This window comes from Capsicum annuum, chromosome 9, assembly GCF_002878395.1.
Source record: "Capsicum annuum cultivar UCD-10X-F1 chromosome 9, UCD10Xv1.1, whole genome shotgun sequence".
Lineage (NCBI taxonomy): Eukaryota > Viridiplantae > Streptophyta > Magnoliopsida > Solanales > Solanaceae > Capsicum > Capsicum annuum.
This window is the reverse complement of record NC_061119.1, coordinates 84,753,859-84,779,479: the sequence shown is the minus strand read 5'-3', so window position 1 is coordinate 84,779,479 and position 25,621 is coordinate 84,753,859. Positions and strand designations below refer to the sequence as shown.

The following is a 25,621-nucleotide window of genomic DNA, read 5'->3' as shown; positions in this document are numbered from 1 at the left end:
TCACTATCAGAAATTCACTATTTTCCGATCGAAATAAATTAGTCGTAATTTTTTGACTTACTTCGATCGAAAAATTTACTTTTTTATTTTTATTTTTTATATAATATTATTCCGATACTATTTGGGACTATAACACTCAGAATGTTTGGTGGTAAATTTTGAAAAATGTATATTCCGACTGCTGTAGTCGAAAATAAAAATAATTAAATAAATTTATTATTAAATATATAATCAGACCCTTATATAAAAATTAAATAATTATTTAAATAAATTATTAAATATGTATTATCGACTACTGTAGTCGAAAATATAAATAATTAAATAAATATATTACTAAATATATAATCATACCCTTATACAAAAACTAAATAATTATTTAAATAAATTATTAAATATGTATTTCTGACTACTGTAGTCAAAAATATAAATAATTAAATAAATATATTATTAAATATATAATCAGACCCTTGTACAAAATTAAATAATTATTTAAATAAATTATTAAATATGTATTTTCGACTACCAATATAAATAATTAAATAAATATATTACTAAATATATAATCAAACCCTTATACAAAAATTAAATAATTATTTAAATAAATTATTAAATATGTATTTTCGACTACTGCAGTCGGACATATAAATAATTAAATAAATATATTATTATTTAATTGACTGATGCAGTCGATAAAAATATATAATTAAATATATTAAATTACTACCCGACTAAAGTAGTTGAAAATTTATATTTAATTATATAAAATATAAGCACATATCACAACTACTTTTCCAATTCTCTCTCACAGTCGTCTCTCCCTAAGCTAGGGGCTCCTGTGGTAACGTTTCTCTCTAAAAAATTAGCGACGGTAGAGTGGTAGTATTGAAGGTCAATTTCAGTGAACTTGACCTTCGAGGTATAATTTCACTGAATGACGGTATTGATCCTGAGACGTGGTCTTCCTATCTTCACTCACATCTTCACTGAATCGAGGTAAAGATTTATTCTATTTTCTATAAGAGTTTATGGACGTGGTCTATTTTTAGTACCTTTGATTGATGAGCAGACCCTAGTCTTCATTGTTGTGTCATTTGTGGTACTTTTGGTAAAACCAAAACACTGATTGATATCTGGTATTTCAATATTCACATGTTATCTTGGTTGTCTATTTTGTTGCCAGAGTTGTTTCAGGAAATGCACTTGCTATCATGGTTTTCTTATGTAATTCATTTGATGAACTAATTCTGTAGAATGCTTCATCTCAGAGTCGTTGTTATTTTTAGTACCTTTGATTGATGAGCGGACCCTAGTCTTCATTGTTTTGTCATTTATGGTACTTTTGGTAAAACCTCTTCAGTGTTTTCATTTCTTTTCTCAAAAAATATCTTATCTTGTAGTGCTATTCTTTCTCTAAATCTGTTTCTACCATTGTAAACTTGTTTGAGTAAATGGTTGAATTGTTCTGCATTTCTAGCATGCTCTCGATAAGTGTGCTAATTTCTACGGCAAGCCAACTGAGATGGATCTAGAAATTATAACTTCTTTTTAACAGTTAGTGGAGTACCATGGCTTAGCATTTAGTTGTTGAGAAAGTCGTAGGAAGAAATATTTGGCATTCCACGGTTCTGTTGTGATTCTAGCATTGGCAATTCGTTTTCTCTGTTGTACAATGCGTCTATGATTCATGAAGTTTACTATTATATATATATCTATCATTTTGCTCTAACTTTCATCACACTGCATCTTAATACTTGCCATGCAGCTTGTTATGATAAATGGATAGAAATGTCAAAGCACAACTTGTTCCTGTGTGTTTGAATAATACTTTCCTTACAGCTTATGTATAATATTGCAATATAAATGCACAAGCATAATGTGTATCATTTGGTAAAAATATGATAGCTCCACTAAGTACTACCTTGTTTCTCTTGTTTGACTGTTTGTCCCTTTTCGTGTATAAATATTTCGCTATTAGGAATCGGGAGTTAGTATATTTATGTGTTTTACCTTACAGCTGGTATTGATTAGAAGGAGCGCAAACATGGATACTCATAGTTGTTAGAGTGTTCTAAACTTTTCTTGTAATGATCCAGGGCCATTATGTGTCTCTTTTTTTATTATTATTTTCATTGTTTGGGGTGGATGGAGGATCATTTGAATGGCAGAAGTGTTGGTCATTGTTCACTCAGGCACCATTTGAAATTAACAATACACTGTTTAAATGATGTTACAAGGATAACTAAACCAAAAAAATACATCTAAATTGTTGCTTATGGAGTTATGTTTACTTTATTTTAAAGTATGCTTCGTTGCACTAAATCCGAGATGTAAGACAGATTTGAGATATACCATCTGAAAACTCGATGAGGGATGAAAAATAAGGATAATAATTGAAAAGTGATTGAAAAAGTTTGATTATTTCTTCAAGTTTAGTTTAGAATTTATATTGGTTACTAGCTTACAATATGGTAAAACTCTGATTCAGTGATTATAGGGCATAAAACATCTATTAATTATGGTTGATGTCTCCTTATATGGCTTTAGACAATTCTCACCATGTAAGGTCACCAAATAATAAAAAAGGTTTTATTGCTAGTTTGTAACACCTTAATCCAATATATGGAAATAATGCGTGTCAGGTTCATCGATTTTGAAATCTAGCTCTCTCAATCTTTTATATATTGAAAATGTTGTATTCTCCATCTTATGACATAGAGTTTATTCTTTTCCTTTTGAGTTTTTTTTTTCTTTGAGAATGAAGTTGAATGATCTTTTTCTAATTGATAATTAATTGAAATCAGAACTTTCGAGATGCTAAATATTTGAAATGATAGCTTCATTTATAATATCTGGCATTTCATCAATCTCTTGCTCAACCAATTAGAATCTTAAAGTCTTTGGTCAATATATGACCAATTAATATTTGAAACTATAGCTTTATTTGAAATATCCTGCATTTCATTACTCCCTGATTAACCCAATTAGAATTTTAAAGTCATTCATAGCTGTATGATCAATTAACATAGTAATACAGAACAAAAAAGAGAGCACAAACTTTGATAAAGTTTTATCTGATTGGGATCTAGAGAACGCTACATGTCCTTAAGAATGTTAAGTTGAGGTTATTCTTTTGGTTTGGTTGGTTTATCATCTGGTAGTAGTCTTGATGTTGGTGTTATTGTTGAGATGGGTACTCTATTCTTCTTTTGATGCTATTTGTGGTCTATTTGGGCTGAGGTTGGCTCAAATGGGGAAAGTCAGTAATTTCCCATTTTGAGACTTATTCGACCTTTATTATTTTGTGGGATGCTTCTTCTTCGTAGTATATGTTTGTGCATCATTTGTTGATAACCAAAGTGGATGTCCATTGGGAGTAATTATTTTTTGCCATTGATTAAGTATTGATTCAACCAAATATAGGTGGGGTTGTTCTTTTATCAACATGCATTTTTTTTTATTTTCTTCTTTTAAATTCTTTACCCCATCTGCTTGTCTCCCTTTTTGCCTTTTTTTTATCTTGTTTGTGAAGCTATCATATGGATTGGATTCCTTTCACTGATACAAAAATTCTTTTTTAATTAAAATATTTTATTGTTCTTGGCTGCTTTACTATGTTGTATTGAATCTCTTAGTTTTCTTCTTATGTCCACTGCGTAGTAGCATCTCTAAACAAACCTGTTATTGTTTTGTTTCTCTTCTCTATTATTATTATTGTCGATCTTATGTAGATGGAAAATGAAGATCATACATGGATGTATAATAGAATTTATCCTAACCTTGTGGGATTGAGGGAGGAATATAAAGCTGGGGTAGCTGGATTTATTGTTTGTTACTGAACGGACCATTAGGTTTCCTTGTTGGAATTACAAGTGTTGCAAGTTATTGAGTCCAGATGTTGTTATATTACATCTTTATAATAAGGGTTTTATGTTAAATTATATTGTGTGGACAACTCATGGAGAGAGTAGTGCTACTAATAATTTTGCTTTTCAGAATTATGTTGAAAGTCCAATAAGAGAGAATAATATTGAAAGTTCAGGATAGTGAGATGGTCAGGGATGCTTTTGGGACAAACTTAGGGGCTCAAAATAAACCAAATGATAAGGCTAAGCACTTTCATGAACAGTTAAAGGAAGCTAGTCATCCATTGTATGAAGAATCAGTGCATTCTAAGTTATCTATTGTTATTCGGTTACTGAGTATTAAGTCAGATTATTGTATTTCTCAAGAGGGCATGGATTCTTTCATTGGACTTATAAATTAACTTAACCTAAATAAAATTAACTTACCTAAAGATTTCTACACAATAAAGAAGTTGGTTTCTAAGTTAGGACTTTCATCAGAGAGGATTCACTATTGCAAGAAACATTGCATGTTATTCTATAAGAAAGATGCAAATCTTGTACTCAGCCTTGTTATAATAAAGTCATACATGCCAAAGGGAAGAAGGTTCATGTAAAGTCGATGCATTACTTACCCCTTATACCACGGTTAAAGAGGTTGTATGCATCAATGAGCTCTGCCCCTCATATGAGATGGCACTATGAAAATAAAAGACCACTTGGTATTTTATGCCATCCGTCAGATGGAGAATAGTGGAAGCATTTTGATAGTGTATATCCAGATTTTGTTAATGAACCAAGAAACATTAGGTTGGGATTATCTACTAATGGATTTATTTCATTTTCTATCGCAGCTACACCATAATTATGTTGGACAATATTTGTGACTCCTTGTAATCTCCCACCTGAATTGTGTATGACGAGTCAGTATATATTTCTAACTTACATTATTTCAAGTTTTCGCAATCCAAAAGTTTTGATTGATGTATATCTACAACTATTGATTGATGAGTTGAACTTATTATGGCATGAAGGTGTGGAAGCATATGATGTATCAATGAAACAAAACTTTATATTATGTGCTACTTTGATGTGGACTACAAATGACTTTCCTGCTTATGGAATGATGTCTGGGTAATCGACTTCGGGTAAGTTAGTTTGCACTTGTTGTATGGAAGACACAAAAGCATTCACTTTAAAAAATGGGGGTAAAAACTCATGGTTTGACTATCACCGTTGATTCTTGCCAATGTAACATGAGTTTAGGAGAAATACTAGTGATTTTATGAAGCATAAGATTGATTTTGAGGGGCCACCACCAATTTTGTCACGAGAAGAAATTTGGGATAGAGTGAGGAATCTACTTAAGGTAATAAAGTCTGTACCATCTAGGATACCTGGTTATGGTGTTACACATAACTGGACTAAATAAAGCATATTTTGGGAGTTAGATTACTGGAAGGATAATCTTCTGCCTCATAATCTGGATGCCATGCATATTGCAAAAAACTTCTTTGAAAACTTGTTTAATACTGTGATGGATGTAAGTAACAAAACAAAATATAACTTTAAGGCCAGGATGGACTTAAAGGAGTATTATCGACGCAATAAGTTGTAACTGACATACTTAAACAATAAGATTCAGAACCCCAAGGCCAGTTACACATTCACTTTAGAGGATAGAAGAGTGATTTGTGATTAGATTAATAATTTGAGAATGCCAGATAGATATGCGTCAAATTTTTCTAAGTGTGCTAACATGAAGGAAGGAAAGTTGACCTCTATAAAGAGCCATGACTGTCATATTTTTATGGAGTCATTGATGCCTATTGCATTTTGCGTATCGCCCGATAGAATCTGGAATCCCATAATAGAGATAAGCTTATTTTTCAAAGATTTATATTCTAAAACATTAAGAGAGGAGAACCTATCTTTGATAGATATCAACATTCTCTTAACCTTAAACAAGTTGGCAAAAAATTTTCCTTCTATTTTTTTTGATGTTATGGAGCATCTTCCAATTCACCTTGAGAGAGGCACGACTTAGAGGGCCTGTTCAGTGTAGATGGATGTATCCCTTTGAGAGGTATTGACTTTTAACATTTACCTTCATGTGTTTTAATTGAACATTATTTCATCTTAAAGATCATACTATGCATGACTATTGGAAAATATAAGCGGACCATAAAAAATAGATCTCGAATCAAAGGATCAATTTGTGAGGCTTATTTGGCTAAAGAAACCTCTTATTTTTGTTCATATTATTTTGATCATGATGTACCATGTCTAAGAAACCGACCTAATAGGCATGATGATGGATACAATACAAATCCTTCAGCAATAGCATTTTTAATATTCAATCAACCAGGTAAAGGAAGTCCAAAAGTTGGTCCACTTCGATATTTGAATGAGGTGGAGCTTAAGTTAGCTACAACACATGTATTATTAAATTGTCCTGAGGTCCTGCCTTTTTATAAGTGAGTATATATATATTAATGATAATCATTCAAGTACTATCTAAGCTTTAACTAATAAAGGTCATAACTTTATCGGACAACTACTTCGTGGCTTTACACAAGGATGCTGCTGTTTATCCTATGTTTTCAGTGTTGTTTAGAGAATATCTAAGTTTAACTTTAATATTTAACATGATTTACACTTTTGTTCAGTTTTATGTATATTTAAATTCTAACCTTTCTTGAACTTATTATAGGTTCATAATCTAGATAATTTTGACCCAAATGACCAATTTTTACGTGATATAACTTGGGGACTGATACACCCAAATTACAACTCTCTTACAAGAGTGTAAGCGGTCGTTGTCAAATATATAACCCAACTAGATTGGGGTCGAATCCCACAGGGAATATGGTGCTGATTAAGTTGTATGCAGATTAGTTGACTTTTAATCATTCATTTTCGTAAAACAAAAAGGAGAAATTTGATTCAGTTCTTAAATTAATGGTTTCAGTTTAACAAGATGAGATATGTGTAGTGGTATTCGACTTTAGAGAAATAGCAAGCTAGGGTTATGTCCACCTTGTAGTTTTCAATACTTTCTAACTATGGGCTTTACGAATTCATACATATATCATGCTTACAGAGAAACATATTGTATTTAATAACATAATCCTAGTGTTTATCAACCATCAAGGACTAATTCACTTCAGTTCTCTCGAATCAAAAGTGTTTACAAAAAACAATACAAAATATCCAAGTAGTTAATCCTGTTAAGGCATTAACATATGTAATAAGGGTTAGAAATCCTATTTTCTTGTCATTACTCTCTTTTCTGAACCTCAACCTTTCTATCGAATAAGTTGAGTTTTAAGGAACATCCTCTATGTTTGCAACCACGAGAATTTAAGATAAACGAAGAGAGTATGATATAAGCAGATCAATACATTGTGAATTCAAAAACCCAAAGTAATAGATTATATGTTATATGGCTTCCATAACACTAACTAATAAACTTAGCTACTCATGAATAAAATGGAAATCACAAATAGAAATATTCATCATACCAAAAACTAGAAGACGATTTTGGTGTGCAAATAGTGAAAACAAGATAGAAACGTTTTCTTTCTCCACCCTAAGCTACTATTCCCTTGTTCAAAATACTACAGAATATTGAATAATGATAAAAAATTCAGCATCAAGTCTTTTTAATAATCTTTTCTCTCAGAATTTCCTTCTAAGTCTCTGAACTAATTATAAATGATAAATTAGTCTTGGACATGTTTCTAGGCACCACATTTGGTCCAAACTGCTACTCTCTCTTGTGTCATATGCCATCCGCATTCCATAGTCCCATTATGTCTCCATCTACCTCATTAATACCTGAAATCATGATAATCACATCGGTTAGCTTAATCACATTGAAGTAGAGTACAAAAATAAGAAACTAGGCACTTTGTTCTCCAAACTTAGCTAAAATATGGGTAAGTTATGGTGCTTAGGCGTATAAATACATCCAAGATCAGGGACCTTATACTAAAGTTAGGAAGTTTTCTAGGTACTCTGTTAATGGATACAAATTTCATATAGAAGATTTTTCTAAGGGCAAGAAAACCAATAATAGTGGGGTGTGGGTGAAAGGTGATGGCGGTGTTGATTATTATGGTGTGCTTCAAGAGATTTTAGAACTTGATTATCACGTTGGTTGGACAAAGAAAAAGTTGGTACTCTTTCGGTGTAAGTGGTATGATCCTATGCCTAGGTTAGGTACAAAGGTGCACCCTCAATATAAAATAGTTGAACTTAAGCGATCAAGGGAGTATGAACTCTATGATCCATTTTCCATTGCACAAAATGTGAAAAAAGTATATTACGCTCCTTATCCTTTGTGTAAGAATAAATCTTCATGGTGAGTAGTTATAAAAACAAAGCTCGTGGGTAGATGAATTAGCAGGTGAGTTGCAGCATAGTAAAGGCCTATATGAAGAATTTGATCCTTCTGAACTTAGAGAGAATGTTAATGATTATGGAGAAGGAACATCTGGGGCAAACGACGAGGAAAATCCAACCGATGAAAATAAAATAAGCGAGGAAGAATTACTTGATAAAAATGAAATAAGCGAGGAAGAGTTAATTGATGAAAATGAAACAAGTGATGAGGAAGAATTAATAAATGACTATAAAACAAGTGACGAGGATTGAGTTGTTATTAATAGTAGTAATGTGTAGTAACAAGGTCTTGAATTGTATTTTAGCTGCTACTTTTTGCTATTTTTCTTGACAATATAGTGTCTTTTCTTTGTTAACATTTGTATTTTATCCCTAGCTTCTTGATTCCTTGACATAATTTGGTTAAGGGAGTTTCCACTGATTTCTTCAAACTGATGGCTTTCTTTTGGGAGTGAAAGACTAAAACCTTTGCTATAGTTCTGTTCTTTGGAGCAACAAGTGCTGCAGGTTTTGGATTTTGCACATTACAAAAGGAATTTGGATTTGGATACATTTTTTGTTCCTAGGAGTAGTAAGATACTTGGAAGCAACTTGCTCTCCTATGATTTTTGGAGTTGAAGTGGGCTTTGATGGATGACTGACCTTCTCTTTGTCTTCAACCAGTTTACGAGAAATGTTTGAAACGACACCAAACTTTGAGAGTCTAGACTTGGAAGCTTTTGATGACACTTTTATATTTCTATTATTAAATATTTTTTCTTTAGCCTCAGTTATTATCTTATTATTTTTGCCTGTTGCTACTGCATCTTTTTCCTCCTTTTTGACCCAAGTGTTTATAGGAAACCGCCTCTCTGCCTTTTCTAGGTAGGGTTAAGGTTTACGTACAATCTACTCTTCCCAAACTCTACTTAAGGAAATTACAATGGGTTTGTTGTTGTTGCATATCGAGGTCTTAACAAGATGTTATTTGGCAAAATTAGAGCATAGTTTTTGAATGTTTGAGACTAGTTGGGTAGCATCATGTATGGATATTAACTATTTGAACATAATACTATGCATGTGATTGGGACTAAGACATCTGTATAATCAAGAAAGTTGTAATTTACCAAATATATATTTTGCACTAGGAAACTGCATGAACTAAATTTGGCAGTTCATTAATTAGTATTGCCGTCCTAATTACGTTATTAATGGGGTCTTTTAAAAATAACCTCTCTACTCCTCGGAGGTAGTGGTATGAATTGCGTACATTTTACCCTCCCCGGACTCTACTATGTAGGAATACACTAGGTTTGTTATTGTTGTATAAGTATGTAAGGGTGTGCGTTTTCAAATTCTCAAGAATTTGATTTATATTTATTTTTCTTTACAACTCTTTAATTGCGTTCTAGGTGGTAAAACTTTCGTTAACTGCTACATGGAACTTTTACAGAGTGCTCTATCTATCAAAAGCTACTATTACTATATTTACATTTAGAACCAAAACCTGTTGTTGTTTTGCGATCTGTGAATTGTCATTCTCCAGGTCTTATTGAGGTTACTTATGTGTTGATGAGAGGAAAGTGATTTACCGATAAAGAAGTAGAGTACAATGCATTTACTATCTTTTTCCAACTGTAATAGATACATAAGAATAACTTTAGAAGAGGACATTGGAATGCACTGTTGGAATTCTTTGATTATCCAGATGAAAGTATGTTCTCTTATGTATTTGTTTCAGCATTTAAACAGTTCAGTATCGATTATTCCTATGCATGATAATACTAAATGGAGAAATTTAGACTTAGCCCCGTTTCATTTCCTTTATGCTCTAGTCTAATCAAGTTTAATATGTTAAGCTTGTCCGAGAATAGGAATAAGTATAGACGGATGAAAACTGAACTGAGAATGGAATATTTTCTTTTAGGGACTTTTTCATTTAGTAAATAGGGAATTAGGTATTTTTGGCTGAAAACAAAATGCCTTGCAAAGCACATGTCATAGTGAACTTCACACTGTAAATAGTTTCAATGAATTTTTGAACTTCGTTAGACCTTGGAATGCATACAGGAAGGTTCACTGGAAAAGCTAATTCCTTTTGCCCACTGATGTAATCTCCAACATCTACTGAATGTATTATCAATGAAATTCTGGCTTAAACTAATAAAAAAATATTTTTTCGGATTAGACTGTTGTTATTGATCATTTCAATCCTCGCCGTTTCAGAACTGACTTGGACAGATCGTCGCAGCCTGAAAACAGAACAGAAGTCATACACTTTTGAAGTCAGATTATCAGCACTATCAGAGGCAAGCAACTCTCACTAAACAAAAGTGAGCCTTTAATTTATTTTGAATTAGTTCTCTTTCTTTTTTATTGCAAAGTGAGTCCAATGTTGGATCATTAGAACAATTTCAGGGTTTAAATTATTCTAGTGTGATAATCTGAACGTTTGATCATACCAATTGTTTGCATATTTTTTTGTTTTCCTACGAACTGAATTCAGGTTCAAAATTCTTCTAAGTTAATTAGCAACATAATAAGCGACACTTTTTCTGTTTTGTTATTTGGCTTCAGAAATTGCCTTTCAATCTGAAACAAGGTGTTTGGGTTAAATCATTAAGACGATATAGTTTATGTTATCAAGGATGATGCTTTCATTAATCATCAGAATTCTGTTCAACAGCTTTCAGTAAAGTTTTAGTATCACTATTTCAGTGTGTTGTCTGTTTTGTTCAATTTGATTGTTCTTTTTTTTTTTTTTTTTCAGGTGATTAATAAAGAAATCATTGGGATCAAAAGGTCATGGTAATGGATGGCGTAAGAAAGGTAAGAAAGGGCTTGATAATCTTTCTGCACGTCAATATACAACACCACCACCACCACCTGTTACCACAAATCTTCAACCAGCTACTACAAATATTCTTCCTCCTCTAAGGGCAACTATTTCACTACCAAATGCATTTTTTATGCCCCCACCGCCCCACTTGTTCCAGCCTTTTTCTCTCCATAATAATCTGCATAGTAGCTCTTCATCAGTACCTTCGACATCATCCATATCTAGCCTTTCTGAATTGAGAATTGGAGGTCCTAGCACATCAACATCGCCATTCATTGATAGTGCTACAACGTCTAATGCTACAACAACTGCTTGTCAGATTTTGAAATTTAAAAAGGCAGTAGAATATGACAGCAACACGAGGCTAATTATCGCCCCTGATAGTTATGGGTAAGTAACACATTATGTTTTTTCATAATTTTAAAAATTTTCGAAAGCTAAAATAATTTAATATAATTTTATTGCAGGTTCATTACCGCATATAGCGCCGGACATATAGTTATAGAAGTAATTAAACCATTTACACGGAGTCGTAGGGTAATTGAAACGAGATTCAACTCGACATCAGAATTCTTATGTGGAAACAGTTTATGGTATGATAAAAAATCAAAGAATTTACCATTTCAGTATGCTATCAGTGATGGATTTACCTTTGTATCCATCAAATCATTTCATGACTTTATACTAAACTATTTTGCAGATAAAGTGTGTATGGAATTCTTGTCATGAAAATGAAATACAACCCATTTTCAAGTTGAAAGCAGCACTACAGATCAAAGAACACTTGTATGAGGTCCGGAGGAACTTGGAAAAACCTGGTTGGCTGAATGCTGATGTGTGGGTCAAGTTCTTGAAAAAGTGGGATACTCCTGAATATAGGGCGAGGAGGGAATGGGCAAAGGCAAATAGAATGTCTCAAACGGCTGGCTCATTGCACACTAGAGGTTCATGAGTTTTGCTACCCACCGATGAAGACCGGTAATATTAGCTTGAATTTTCTGATTTTTTTGGTTCAATTCAATGTTCTAATACATGAACTTAGGTAGAAATACATAAACTTCGCTCATATGTTACGTTAGACAATACATGTTCAAAGTTATTTTGGAGTGGATAAACATGCAATAAAATTTAAAAGAATGGTATAAGTAAATAGTTGTTTCCAAATATATATACCTTTTGGTGCTTTGAATCCAACAACTTTCATATCATTGCTAGTGGACTGGACCATCTATTTGGATAATGTGTGGATACTTATGCTCTTTGCCTGAACTAAGTAAAAGATCAGAAAAACATATAAAAGAAGTAAAAGCCATTTTAACTCCAGGAAGACTAAATGTGAACTCTTGTTGTTCACTACACATGTGTTTAATAGCATAGTTGGATGTGAAAAATTTGTTAAAACGTATATTAAGGGCTGTGAGAGAATCTTCAAAGCACCTTCAAGTCAACAGAAAGATTTGAAGTCTTGCACCAACGTATATTAAGGGCTGTGAGGAATCTTCAAAGCACCTTCAAGTCAACAGAAAGACTTGAAGTCTTGCACCAATTATTTAGATATAACTATCAAGCCTTGTGACAAAATTATCCAATTTGTAGGTGGTCATTTCCACGTAAGAATTGGATTGCAAAAACTTGGTATTGGAAAAGTCTATGCATTATGTATAGATATTTCCAAAGTTTTTTATACTCTAGTTATGCATATTTTTCTGTTCTTTCTTCGTTTGGTCAATATCATGTATAGTTAAAATCTTATAGCTGTTATAGCATATTCCAATTATGGTTATATCATATCTAGATGCCTTCTCAGGCACTGAAAATAGAAAAAATTGCTTGCACTTGTTGTTTATACTACATGCACACTACGTTGGCGCAGATCTAGATATTGGGTCCTTCATGATCCAAACTTTGAAATCAGGTGTATAAATCTAGATATGGATATGGGTACGGGAAATCTGCTAATAATAATTCAAATGTCTAAAAGTAGAGTTAAGAAAAATGTGCCTAAGACGTTCTTGAAACTGTTAGTTCATCATCTGTAATCTTGAACAACTGAAAATATATAACTAGACGTCAAAATGGATTCACGTGGTGAAGAAGAAAGAAGACTCGTGTCTAACAAGAACCAGATTGTCCGAAAGTGAGCCCTTTTTGATGTTCCTGCTGTTAGATTGCTAACTTCAGCAACATCTGCAAACGAACACTTCTGCGTTTCCAATTAAGTGAAAAATGTCTATTACTTATAGAATTAAGGAGATGTCTACCTTTGTGACTAGAAAATTTATTGGTTTTATCAGTCTGGCATCGACCTCCATCATGGTGACATTCATAACAGTCATCTGACAGTTTCAATTCTACTAGAATTTGAGAAATAAGTTAATTCATACTTGCATTATCTTTTTTTCTAAAATTTTGTAGGAATATGAAAATGAGGGAAAAGAGCCCATTTTTCTTGAGGTCTACGAAGAGACGCATAGAAAGAAAAGAAGGACGGTACAAGAGGAGATTGAGTCAAAGCTCGTACTAAGAATGCATATGTAAGATAACTTTTTCATACATTGTTTTATTATTACCCAACTTTGCTTGTTTACATACTGACAAATAATTTTTTTTCTGGAAGAATTTCAAAAAAGTATAGAAGATTGGCGTCAAACCCAACCTACTTCAAAGGATGGTACCATGGTCCAACCATCACCTGTAGGTATGACTAATATGTGGACAACTATCGTAGATAGTCTAAAGAAAGGTAGAACCTACGGGATAGTGGTTCTCCAATCCTCGAGTAGTCCTTTGTTGTTTCCCAGTTCCTCTTCTACTTTGCAAACTATGAAAGAAATGGAAGCGATGAAAAAGCAAATTATGGAATTGACGTAGCAATGTGTAGTTAACGATGCTAAGTTTGCTAAATTTGAGCAGTTGGTTAAGAAGAACATGCCTCAAGTATTTCATGATGAGGAAGATAGTGAATCTGATGTTAATTAGATTGTAGTTATTGTTCTTGTTTTTGGTTGTGACATTTAGATGTTTAATCTATTTGATTTGATGTTTGTTTTGGTTGTTTTAAAGTGGTTGTATTTATAAATTTTTGTCGTGTTTGATCCTATTGTGAAAAATACGTTAGTTATGTTGTTTATAATCTGAGAGTAGCGTAAGCTAATACAAGATTTAATTATATAATTACTGGGTGAATATTTTTATTAAAATTCTAACTAAAGTAGCCAGAAGAATAATTCTAAAATATTTATTTATTAACGTTCCGACTATAGTAGTCGGACTAATAATAATTATTTATTAATTTTTCGACTATAATAGTCGAAATAATTATAATTATTAAATATTTTTTATTAATTTTTCGACTACATTAGTGGGATAATTATAACTATTAAATAATTATTTATTAACTTTCCGACTGCATTAGTCAGGATAATAATAATTATTAAATAATTATTTATTAACTTTTTGGCTACAGTAGTCGAAATAATTATAATTATTAAATAATTATTTATTAACTTTTTGACTACAATAATCGGAATAATTATAATTATTAAACAATTATTTATTAAATTTTTGATTACTGCAGTCTGACAATTTATAATTATTAAATAATTATTTATTAAATTTTCGACTACATTTTCGACTATAGTAGTCGGAAGTTTCCAATTTTTTTGACAAGCTATATTCCAACTATCATGAAACAGTCGAAAAGTAGTCGGAACTACCTTATTTTCTGACCACATTCTGACTACATCAGCCGTCGAAAAAATGATGTTTTCTATTAGTATTTTGCATTTGACACAGACACATTTTTTATTACCTCGTTGGACAGGTTTCTATCTATAACATAAGAGCATAGAGTTTTACCATATAATTTAATTCTTAAACACAACATGAATTGAATTACTCTTTTGTTATGTTAGAGTCTCAATTTATAGAAGTATTGCGTCAACCATTGTAGTATATTTACTATATATGAGCTATTCTAAATTTCATTTTTTTACATTTTTTAACTAGACAATTCAAGAAGTTGGCCATAAATATATACTTATCAAGCTATGCTTATGAGTTTATTTATACATCTGTGCAATGTAATATTGAGACTTTGTTAGAATTTAATGTCGTTGTATGCATCTCTTAATATAATCTTTTAAATCGTGTGGTATCTCGAGTTTGATTAACATATCATAAAAATTGAATAAGATTAGTTGTGTCATTTTTAGAAGGATTTCGTTTGAAGGAAGATAAGATTTAAGATTTGTTAGAAAAAATTGATTTGTAAAATTGAGTTTCTTAACCTGAAGTTGTAGTAATATTTGTGTTTGTTATTTATTTATAATGCTAGAGTTAAATGAAAGAAGAATCTTGTTTATCATTTAACAAAAAAGGTGCTCACAGATACTTTTAATATGTAATGTTCTATAACTGCGCAAATTTAAAGATACACTTCAGCGTGATTACAATTTACATGTTGTGGTCTACTACTTATTATTCTTTTTCTCATTTTAATTTTTTCCTATTGATCAGGAAGTTCGGGGCATTGCCAATACCCCACAACCAGTTATAGAAAGCATGCAGAAGAATAAGTGCACGTGTCCTCTTGGTAGTTAGTTTGCAGAAGTAAGTCAATTTGTCTCCTCTTCTTTTACTAATTTAGATTATTTCTTTGCACATCATAATTTTTTATAAGTATTATATATGCTTTTTTTTCTATCTTTCCAATTGTTTGATTAGAGGCATACCATTAACATTTTATGGTTTCTACGAGCTATTGACAGGTAGAAAATTTTATCCCGCCTTATAAAATATGAGTAACAGTGTGTTGCTTTGAAAAGATGTAAATTTACGAATGAATTTCATAAATGATCAATTAACTTAATGTTCATTAAATAAAAGTCACTTTTTTTGTTACATAAAAGTAATTTTAGTTTTTTTATTATCACAAAAAGCATTTTGATCGAATCTCGGGAATTTTTTACCTGAAGTTGATGTGGCATTTTTATTCTTAAATATATAGTATTGATGTACTAAACAACAACCTCGATATGTCTGTGGATCATTCCTGCTTTCCATTCAAAGGCTCCTCACATGATTACTAAATTGGATAAAAGATTTAGTGCTATAGTGAAGATATGCAGTCTTTTACTTTAATCTTTAACACCACATATTTTCATATATATTACTTTTCAAGCTAAGAGCTAGCTATGCATTGGCATAGCTAATTTTCATTTCTGTGATGTTGGCCAGTTAGAAAAAAAATTATTTGTAGTATACCTCAATAAAATAATTTTACAAGAATGTGTACGTTGACATCATGGCTCCTTCGGTTTGGGGCTCACGTAAGATTTTAAGGTATTACCTTCCGGAATTTCCTTTTAATAAATATATGATACTTAAGTTTACAAAGTATCGATTTGTTGTTAAAAGTTTGGACCATTTTACATTTGAATATTGTTAATGTTTTTCCTTTATTATTTAATGTTGCGTTCAATATTTTCTATTTTGCATTCGTCTAACATAATATTTTCTATTTTGCATTCTTCTAACATGATAGGACACAGATAAAACAATGATAACACAGAGATAAAGTAGAATTAGTTGAATAGAAAATTGACAACCATGAATATCAAAAAGGTGTTAAGAAAAAAAACAAGAGTGTCAGTTCTGAAAAGTCAAAAAGAGTCATTTTGAGAAGATATGAACTCAAAAAGTTAAAAAAGAATCTCAACTGTGACCATGCTTATAGTCTGTTTAGACTCACATTTTATACTATAAAAAAAGATTTATAAGTTGTTTGAATAAACAAATATGAGAAAGAATCATGATACAATTGAGTTTATATGTTTTCAAAGCCTAAATTCATGATGAAAAAAAAAACATAAAGAGCTTTGAAATAAGTAAATGTTGATGTTTATTATAGTTTATATTATCTGCATATGTCCTCGCCGATTATTACTAGGAGAGATTCAATGATTTTGTCAAATATAAATTTCAATTATATGGTAAAATGCTCATACTTGTACATTTGTGTTAGTTTCTCAATTATTATGCTATAAATTTAACTTTTTCAACAGATCGTTTGTTCTCTCCTGCAAGTAGAACAAATTTTCTTGGTGATGGGGGACATTAATTGCTTGGAACTATAGGATTTCAGACCAAGATTTCATCAAAATTCACTTCTAATTAGAATCGAAGATGACAACACCTTGAGACTTGAATACCACATTTTTGACCTTTTTTTCATTTCACATGATATTTTAGAATGCATAATCATATAACAAGTATATGTTGTAATTTTTGATAATTCTATTATCTAAGAAGATAATTTTTTTTCTTTCGCTGCAAAGTTTTTGCACTGCGACTTTTGCATCAATGACTTTAAATTATTATCGAATTATATTTTGACAATTTACTAAAATTGTTAACTATTTACTAATAAGAGTCTTAATATTGATATATTCTTTGTTAATTAAAACATTGAATTTTCAAATCAGATTGTAAGATCCCGCAAAATTCAACCATTTTACTTTTGAACCTTTCGTGTACATAATATTAATTTTTGACTTGAATTATATTTAGGGATGTTAAAAGGATATTTTGGAAAAGTTTTGAAATTTTTGAAAGGGGTCTGGAACCATTTTGGAACTCTGAGGCAGTAAGCCTCTGAGGTAGTAAGCCTCCGCGACAGTGGCATGCCACATAGATTAACCTCCGCAATAAGGGCGTGGCACGGAGGCTAACCTCCGCGATAAGGGAGTGCCACGCCGATATGTTAATTTCATCCTATTTTTGTTTTATTCGCTTGGGGTGAGGGGCTTGCATGACTTTTAAATGTAAAATAACCCATTTCCTTTTAGTTTTCGAAGATCATCCATTCATTTTTCTTTTTAACTCAAAACCCAAGAAAGCTCAAGGGTTTTACAGAAAACTCAACATTCAAGCTCCAAATTTTGATTTCTCTTCAATTTTCTTTGTATTTCGGGCATGTTTCTCTTTTCCTAACTTGAATTTTACACTATGGCAGTACTTGATTGGATATTAATATAATTTAAATTATGGGTTTGAAGCTGGGTTGAGGTATTTTAGTTATAATTACTTGAATTTCTTGTCCCATGATTTAAATTGATTATTCATGTTTTAATTGATGATGTTTGGGACTGAATTGATGCTCTATTTAAATGGTTGGAATATATGACAAAAATTTTCCCAAATTGATGAAATTTTTACTCGATAATGGCATTAAACTTAATCCACTTTGTAAACTTGGTTTTGAATACGGATAATTGCATGATTTAACTTATCATTTAAACCGATTTCATTACATTAAATGATAAATGGACAAATATGATTTTTGGATGACATTGGTGGCCATGACATAGATTTTAAATGGAACTTGGGAGCTAGTTTGGTTATATAGAATGGTTTGACATAATTGAATTAGCTTGCAAACTTATTGGATGATGATACCAAATTGGTAAATGCCTTCATAAAGAACTCCCTGGTTAATGGTTGGCTTAGGTGTAAAGTATTTTAATTTGAGCTTAAAAAAATGTGTAGCTCACCGTGAAGGTGTAGGTCCCAGGGGAATCAACACTAAAAATCACATTTACCGATGTTAGGGGTCTATGTGACCGTGTGCTTTGGTGCACACATTATATATTTTGTGAGGAATATAATCTTGTGTCTCTAGGCTTTTCTTAGTTTTTCCTTGATTTGTGCAGCTAGCACACACTGGGCCCTTCCAACTGGGGGAGCAGGGCCCATATAACCTATGCGTGCCTTTAGGATGGAGCGAGCTACATAGTTTTGATTAATATTTTAAACTCTCATGTTCATGGACCTTTTCCCGATCTGACATCTTATATATATGTATATGAATGTGATGCATATGGTTTATGATTGAATTTTGGTAATTGGATTATTTTATACTTGTCTCCTGAGTTACATGCTAATGCTCGCCCCACTGACTGTCCTTTGACGCTGCATCATTTCATGATATAGGGTTTAAAAGGTTTTCTATTGCTCCTGTTCAGCGTTAGGTGGTTAAGTACTTTTGTCAATCAGTTGTGAAGTGATGAGCCTCTATTCTTTGGAAGACCCATTCACTTTATTGTTTTTATTAATGTTTTAATAGTTCTTTTAGATCCTTTTTGGTTATAGTTGGGGGCAAGTCCTGACTTAGTTAATATTCTTTGATTAGAGGCTTTCATGGATAGAAGTGGGATGTTGTTGATGTCATGTTTTGACTGTTTACTTTTTCTTTTGGTATCATTTATCTATCATTGGTTTGGTTGGCTTCCATTGTGTACTTTAATTTTGCTCTTAAGATAAGGCTAAGGGGTGGTTTTTGGCCCTTGGTAGGCTTGAGATACCCTTCATAGCTAGGCCCAGGTTAGGCCGTGACAAGATTGGTATCAAAGCATGATTCAGGGTATTCGGGTTTCCACATAGCCATGTCGAGTAGAGTCCCTTTTATGGTTGTGTGGCGCTCCACACTTATAAGGTGAAGGCTACAAGGCATTTAGGAATATTTTCCTTTATTGTGTTCTATTTTGGGCTATAAAGTCTAGTTTTTATCAAACATCACTAATTCCTAGCTTACTCGCATTTCAGATCATGCCTCCCTAAAGATATGATGGTCGTAGAAATTATGCTGGACCCTCTGTCCTATCTGAGAAAAATTTGAAGAGAACTCGCCTATTTATGAAGTGCATACCCAATCTAGGGTCCTTACTCCTGACTGTACTACTCCACTGGGGTTCCACTGGTCCCACTAGTCATTCTCGGTCTGCTTGGGCTAGTGATTCTTATGATTAGTCACCTTAGGGAGAGATATCTAATGTGGAGTTAGATTAGTCTATTCATATGCTTGCTCAATCAATAACATCCCAGTCTCGTCGGCCTGATCATAATGGTTTTGTTGCTAATTCATCCAGTTTATAAGGTTGAGTCCTACAACCTTTATAGGCTCTAAGGTTGAGAAGGATCCTCAGGGGTTTATTGATGAAATTGAGAAGATATTTAGGGTTATGCATGCTACTTATTTAGAAGGTGTGGAGTTTGCTGCCTATCAGTTGAAGGATGTAGCTTACCAGTGGTATGAGGAGTGAGAAACGATGAGGGGTGATGATGCTGGGTCGATATTGTGGGATGACTTTTAAAGTGCTTTTCTTGATCACTTATTTTCTCATGAGTTGAGGAAAGTTAAGGCAAAATAGTTTGTGAACTTGAAGTAGGGTAAGATGAGTGTTAAGGAGTATGCTTTGAAATTCCAGTAACTGTCCCTTTATGCTCCTAAGTAATATCTAATGTGAGGTCTCGATTAAGGAAATTTGCTTCTGGTTGACTCGTGATTTGGTGTTAGAGTGTAAGACTATGATGTTAAATAATGATATCGACATATCCAGGGTAGTGGTTCATATACAGCTAGTAGGGATGCAAAAAAGAAGCAGGTCAACATGACCCGAAATTGGGCCATGTCGAATAGGCACCTCATGCCCACATGAACCAAAGGTCACCCCGATAAACCAACCCAATCCTCAATATAAATCACAAAGGTCGGACGAATCCCAACCAAAAGATAAGATAGTGGAAAGTATACTATAAGTCATAGCTTAAACATGTCTATAATACTTCATTAGATTCATCAAACTAACCATTACACCCAAGTCCATAGTCATCCACAATACCTCTATATAAACTGATGTTTAGAAATGTATATGTAGGTACAAACCCCCGGCAATAGAAAAACCAAGTCAAAATAAAACTAAGTCTAAATATAGGAGACAAGAAGGAATGCCTTCTGAAGTAAGAAAGTTCACTACTCCAAAGTCAATGAACGAACTGCTTCGATCACCCAATAAATATACAGAAATAGAAAATGATGCTCTGGTCACTATGTCGCGTGGGGAAATAGACTACGGAGATGGTTTGCGGTTAGAGAGCTAGCATGTAACTAAATGATAAGGATAAAATAACATTATCATTTAAAGTAGAGTGATTTCATCATTTTCAATCAACATTCTTAGATACATAATCATACATATAGACATACAAAACATTTCATATTATGCCACAAAGGAAAAAAGACTTAGCAAGAATTCTTATTTCACTCATTCCCATGTTACGAGGTGAAGACTCTGACCTTCCATATTTATAGACTCAACATTTCTCACTAAGTAAGGGACTCGAACCACAAGCAAATTTATTAGGCGAGGGACTCTATCCACAAACCCTTCATTGGACTAGGGACTCAAACCACTTGTCATTTCATTAGGAAAGGGACTCGAACTACACGCTATATCATTGGGCAAGGGACTCGAACTATACGCCATTTATTACACTAGGGACTCGAACCACTAGTTATTTTCTTGGGCGAAGGACTCGAACAAAAAGCCATTTATCGGACAAGGGAATCGAACCACTAGTCATTTCATTTCCATTATTAGATGACATTTGAACTCTTAACCCCTTTTATTTCATGAATTATCATCCGTTCAATCCATTTCACATTTAAGGACTTGAAATATTTACCCACATTAACACCATATGGGGCTACAAGGTCTTCATGTGAGTATTCATTGATTAACTACTTTATTAGGACAATATCTTCATTCAAATCATTATTCAATTCAAATCATAGTCATCAAGACCCTCACAAGCCATTCAAGATTTATTAGCCTTTCTATACCATACTTTAGTTCCACATACAATTCAAGCTCATGCTTAGGAACTTAGACCCATTTCTTAGCCATAAAATCAACATGGTGATACTCTTCCATAACATGTATAACAATATATTTAACATAGCATGAACCAACAATTCTTACTCATAGGGCCTTGTCCCTAGTTCACAACATCATCAACATGTAACTAGTCATTTCATTTAGATATTTTTGCAAACACCTTATGTGCCTACCTTTATCAAGACCAAATTCATGGTAGAAATAATCAAGATTAGGGTTAATCAAGACCCACATGTTATAACACATACAAAAAGCACCCATATATGCAAATCATCATAAATAACATGTATAAACACAAGTCTAAGCAAAAGTCAACATTATTCATCATTAGAAAACAAAACCCTTTTTATTTGATTTCAAAATCACCATGTGAATTTATTAATTCAAGTGTAAAATACATGGGTTTAGAGTTATTTATCAAGGGGAAGAGTTACATGCCTTAAAAAACTTGATTCACCAAGAGTCTTGACTTCACTTTGCCTCTTGAGGATCCCCCTTAAAACCCTAGCCTCCAATTCTTCACAAATGAGTTTGAGAGAGTATTTAGGGTGTTTAATCCATCATAAATGGATTTTTAGAAGTCTACAAACACTTATATAGTAAGGAGAATTAGGTATTTAGGTGTAGGAAATGACCACAAGGCCCTTAGTTAAAAGCTGGAAAATGAGCTCGTGCAGGGGTACGACTCATATAGGGAAACGTACCCTAGGGTACAAGTGGTACCCTAAATCATACTATAGGCTTTTTGTAGGTCACCTACGCTGGTTATGGTACAACTAAACATCATTGCGACATATCAAAAGGGTACGGCTTATGCATTAACTCGTACACATCACTCGTACCAAAAATAATCCACTTTTGATTGAGACATCACTCAATACGATTGGTAATGGTACGAATCATACCTTAAGGTACAATTGGATAGAGGCTCACTTGTACCTAGGATAGTGAGTAACCCTCACCACACTTTCTAGTGTATGAGAGGGGAGGGAGATAAGGATACGACTCGTATCTAAGGTGTGGGACTCATGCCTCTAGTCGTACCCACCCCAGTAACATCAAATGAAAAAATTTCTCAATGGTTCTAAGCCTAGGTGTTTTAATTCTCCCCCACTTAGATCATTCATCCATGAATGACGATTAAGGAAAACATAAACATAAGTTAACATATTATCACATATCAAACCAACCTTTAAACAAGTTAGAACAAAGCATACAACAAGGATACAAGACACATCACAATCGTTATTACTCAACCATTCTTTTCATTCACCTGGGGTTCACACCCATCATTTACCAAAGGCACTTGGCTCCTTCAAAGCTTAGGGACTCAAACCTATTATCTACCACAATCATAAGTCAAATAAAAAAGATTAACAAAAACATCAATTAGGAGCTTCCATAATGGAAAACAAATGCGGATACTTGGATTTATGTCCTTCTCCACTTCCCAAGTAGCTTCTTCAGACTTTTGATTCCTCCATAGAACCTTTACTGAAGCCACTTATTTCATTTAGAACCAAAAAACTTATAGATCCAAGATCCTCATCGGGATCTCCTCATAGGACAAAGAGTCTGAGATATCAACATCCCTAAAAGCGATAACTAATGAAATATCACCTACATATTTCAACAACATAGAGACATGGAATACTTGGTGAAAGAAGTTCATACTAGAAGGCAACTCCAACTCTAATGTGGGGGATTTGTATGATGTTCTTTATTGAGAAATATGCATAAGTTTTCCACTTTGTGAGTCAATTCTTAAGGCTAAGATATTTTAAATTAGTATTCTTGAGCTTTCAAACTGTGTATAACATGTTTAGTGTAAAAACTACCATTCTGTGTAGTCATTGTAGTACTAGATTGAGTGTCTTTATAGTGGTAGTAGTGTAGAGTCTCCTCAAATCATGATGCTTATAGTAAAGGGTTGCTCGAGGAAGAACAAGGCTTTAAGTGTAGGGTGGTGATGTTGGGTGTATTTATACACTTAAGCATTACGATTCTAGCTTGTTTAGCCTTGTTTTGAGATAATTTCATGTGCTTAACGTGTTAATGTTGATATAAATAAGCATTTAAGTGTCAAAGGACGTGATTACATTGTTAAAAGTGTTTCCCAACAAGTTTGTACTTAATTGAGTCATTTAGCATTCAATCGAGATAACTAGCTTTACTAGCTTGATCTATGTGTGTATCTAGTTGGTTTCATGGAATTCTAGCGAGTTTAATGAGTTCTAAATGGTTTAAGTGTGTGTTATTATATGTGTAATAACTAGTTGGTAATGTCCAAAGTTCAATTTGATTAAGTCGAGAGTCTAAATGATAAGTGAAGATCTATGCGAACTAGCTTTATTGTAGTTCTTGTTTTGATTCATTGTTATGGATGTTGTGTTGTTATGATCTCTAATTCGTGGTGTGTTATTATGTAGGAATCTTTGTGAGCTGAATACGGTGATATAATGAGAATATAAAGGCTAGAAATCCATTGGAGATGCACCATAATACAAGGGACAAAATATGGAACGATCAACACTTAACCAAAAGTGTGGAAGCAACTTCCAGTGCTTGCATATGAATTGCCCGCGTTGCATAGTTCACAACGTGCTTTGAATGCCTTAGAAAATATTTTGAGATGCCATTCCATAGTTTGGCCATGATGAGCCCGTGACACATCCTCCATTGTGGTGGAGTTGAGGCTAAGATACCCCCTCTATTGCGGTGGAATGATGCCCGTGACACCCCCTCTACTTCGGTCCTGCCAAGCCTACACCACCTGCTTTATTTCAGTGCTAAATTCAAGTGAATTCCTTATACTACACGAATTGTGATTGGTTTTCTATAAATACAATACAACTTACACATTTTTAATCATCTTGGGACGTCTTGGAACATCAAGAAGCTGCTACTACACTTTTTTTTAGGTTTTACATTATTCCTTTAGCTTTTTTTTCGATTATATCATGTATTCAACCTTTTGGATCATGATTATGACTATGAGTGGCTAAAAAACTCCTTTTCGGTGTTAAAGCCAAGAACATGAGTACTATTATTTTGAATTAAGTTTATTTAATTTTGCTTATCATTATTGGTTGTGTGTTTATCTTTGATTTAACTATTTGATGGATTGACCACCCGGAAAATATATCAATTGTCTACCTTTTGATCTCGAGAGAGGGAATAGGGAGATAGAACGTGGAGATGAACAAAGTATGGTTCTTCTTCTTTTATAAATAATGAATTTGAATTAGTGTCTAGGACAGGGATGTACTTAGATACCTTACTTGATTCACACGTAGGATGATAACTTTAAAACACTTAATTGGATTATTACATTCCCGCTCAACAATGTAGTTGTAATGTCCAAATTAGGTTAAAGATTAGAGGTTGGGAGACCATGATCATGCAATTAACTGTACAAATCAACAACCAAGATAAGCAAGTTAACAAATGAAGTTCAATTACATAGTATGATTGTTCAAAGTGATTTAACCCTAGGTTTTACTCTATTGATTCTATCAAGAATTTACTTTACACACTGTTACTTTACTTTCAGTTACAATTTTCAAACTCTCTTTTTGGTTACTTTTACACTAAATTAATCTAAACTGCGAACTAGAATTGAATCGTTGTTGAAACAAGTCCCTATGGGATCTATACTCGGCTTTCTTGAAGGCTACTTTACAACTTAGTAGACTACGAACACTTGTGTGTGCACTTGGGAACTGTCAATACAATCCCTCGAGACTCATATGATCAACTTTCACTTGTTGGAACACTATATACTTGTCCACATAACTAGCCACATCTTGTTTCATATT

The 25,621-nt window shown here is 32.9% G+C and overlaps 1 long non-coding RNA gene across 6 annotated transcripts; it reads left to right on the top strand.

Annotated features, from left to right (window-relative positions):
* The first annotated feature begins 761 nt into the window (after positions 1-761).
* LOC107842574 lies at positions 762-24,668 on the top strand. Of its 6 annotated transcripts, none has more exons than XR_007044893.1 (12): positions 880-993; positions 4,697-4,765; positions 4,877-4,990; positions 10,455-10,561; positions 10,999-11,057; positions 11,387-11,457; positions 11,535-11,660; positions 11,768-12,045; positions 13,483-13,601; positions 13,685-13,765; positions 15,586-15,678; positions 24,233-24,668. It is a non-coding gene; the product is annotated as an uncharacterized LOC107842574 (long non-coding RNA). The 6 variants fall into 6 exon arrangements; XR_007044894.1 differs by lacking the exon at positions 24,233-24,668 and adding an exon at positions 17,133-17,283; XR_001665902.2 differs by lacking the exons at positions 15,586-15,678; positions 24,233-24,668 and having other exon boundaries at positions 13,685-14,221.
* The last annotated feature ends 953 nt before the right edge of the window (positions 24,669-25,621 follow it).